The sequence below is a fragment of the Hemiscyllium ocellatum genome, assembly GCF_020745735.1.
Source record: "Hemiscyllium ocellatum isolate sHemOce1 chromosome 15 unlocalized genomic scaffold, sHemOce1.pat.X.cur. SUPER_15_unloc_8, whole genome shotgun sequence".
Taxonomy (NCBI): Eukaryota; Metazoa; Chordata; class Chondrichthyes; order Orectolobiformes; family Hemiscylliidae; genus Hemiscyllium; species Hemiscyllium ocellatum.
In genome coordinates, this window is record NW_026867472.1 from 1 (window position 1) to 2,500 (window position 2,500).

The following is a 2,500-nucleotide window of genomic DNA, read 5'->3' on the forward strand; positions in this document are numbered from 1 at the left end:
GGTTTTTCCGCGGGCAGAGCACTTGAATGACTGGCCTGTGTGCATGCCCAAGAGCTCTCGGAAGTATAATTTTTGACACTTTGTCAAATTTTCGACAGACTTACCCAACTCTTGCTGCCTGTTCTAAGAATCAGTCAGGGCCTGTGCGGCGGTCTCTTGACACTTTGGAGGGCGGGCAAACCCCACGTTGACTCCGGCCGTCCCTCCAAAAGGCACTTGCTATTGGGAAAGGATTGCAAGTAGCCTGGTTCCCGTGGGGGCGGCCAGGAAGGGTGCAGGCTGGCCCTTGCCTGAGCATTCCCAAAACCCTCTTCCGCTGAGAGCAGACCTCGCACGCCGCACTACAGGCTCTGGGAGTGGTTGGCCGCTATTGTACATAGTCCGGTCCTTCCTCTGCCAACCGGCAAGTGCGATGGCTCTGCCGCCCTGCGGTGCTCGTCACCCAGGTTTGGGGAACACGATACTTAGAACATGTTGGCGGCTCGGGACATGCAGGCGAAAGGGGCCCCGTGGTGCTGAGCACATCGACCTCGGGTCTCAGTGCAAGCCGGAGAGTTCGCGGAAGTCTTTAAAGATTTTGACATCTGCTCAAATCTTTGACAGGCTTGCCTGACTCTTCCGTCCGTTCTAAGAATCAGTCGGAGGCCGGGCGGGGACGGTCTCTTGAAACACGGAGGGTTGGCTTCCCTCCTCAGGTGTTTGTGTCGAAAATGAAGGCGGAGATGCAAGCGTCCTGGTTCCCCTGGGTGCTGCCAGCAAGGGTGCAGGCTGACCCTTGCCTGAGCACTCCCAAAAGCCTCTTAAGCTGAGAGCAGGCGCCGCACTACCGGCTCTGGGAGTCGTTGGCCGCTATAGTACATAGTCCGGTCCTTCCTCTGCCACCGGCAAGTGCGATGGCTCTGCCTCCTGCGGTGCTCGTCACCCAGGTTTGGGGGACACGATACTTAGAACATGTTGGCGGCTCGGGACCTGCAGGCGAAGGGGGCCCCGTGGTGCTGAGCACATCGACTCGCGTCTCAGTGCAAGCCGGAGAGTTCACGGAAGTCTTAACAGGCTTGCCTGACTCTTTCCGTCCGTTCTAAGAATCAGTCGGAGGCCGGGGCGGGGCCGGTCTCTTGACACACGGAGGGTTGGCTTCCCTCCTCAGGCGTTTGTGTCGAAAATGAAGGCGAGAGATGCAAGCGTCCTGGTCCCCTGGGTGCTGCCAGCAAGGGTGCAGGCTGACCCTTGCCTGAGCACTCCCAAAAAGCCTCTTAGGCTGAGAGCAGGCGCCGCACTACCGGCTCTGGAAGTCGTTGGCCGCTATTGTACATAGTCCGGTCCTTCTCTGCCACCCGGCAAGTGCGATGGCTCTGCCTCACTGCGGTGCCCGTCACCCAGGTTTGGAGAACACGATACTTAGAACATGTTGGCGGCACGGGACCTGCAGGCGAAAGGGGCCCCGTGGTGCTGAGCACATCGACCTCGCGTCTCAGTGCAAGCCGGAGAGTTCGCGGAAGTCTTAACAGGCTTGCCTGACGCTTTCCGTCCGTTCTAAGAATCAGTCGGAGGCCGGGGCGGGGACGGTCTCTTGACACACGGAGGGTTGGCTTCCCTCATCAGGCGTTTGTGTCGAAAATGATGGCGAGAGATGCAAGCGTCCTGGTTTCCCTGGGTGCTGCCAGCAAGGGTGCAGGCTGACCCTTGCCTGAGCACTCCCAGAAGCCTCTTAGGCTGAGAGCAGACGCCGCACTACCGGCTTGGGAGTCGTTGGCCGCTATTGTACATAGTCCGGTCCTTCCTCTGCCACCCGGCAAGTGCGATGGGCTCTGCCTCCCTGCGGTGCCCGTCACCCAGGTTTGGAGAACACGATACTAAGAACATGTTGGCGGCTCGGGACCTGCAGGCGAAAGGGGCCCCGTGGTGCTTAGCACATCGACCTCGCGTCTCAGTGCAAGCCGGAGAGTTCGCGGAAGTCTAAAGCTTTTGACATTCGCTCAAAGCTTTGACAGGCTTGCCCGACTCTTTCCGTCCGTTCTAAGAATCAGTCAGAGGCCGGTGGGGAGGTCTCTTGACGCATAGGGGAGGGGTGGCGTCCCTCCTCAGGCGCTTGTGTCGAAAATGAAGGCGAGAGAGATGCAAGCGTCCTGGTTCCCCTGGGTGCTGCCAGCAAGGGTGCAGGCTGACCCTTGCCTGAGCACTCCCAGAAGCCTCTTAGGCTGAGAGCAGACGCCGCACAACCGGCTCTGGGAGTCGTTGGCCGCTATTGTACATAGTCCGGGCCTTCCTCTGCCACCCGGCAAGTGCGATGGCTCTGCCTCCCTGCGGTGACCGTCACCCAGGATTGGAGAACACGATACTAAGAACATGTTGGCGGCTCGGGACCTGCAGGCGAAAGGGGCCCCCGTGGTGCTTAGCACATCGACCTCGCGTCTCAGTGCAAGCCGGAGAGTTCGCGGAAGTCTAAAGCTTTTGACATTCGCTCAAAGCTTTGACAGGCTTGCCCGACTCTTTCCGTCCG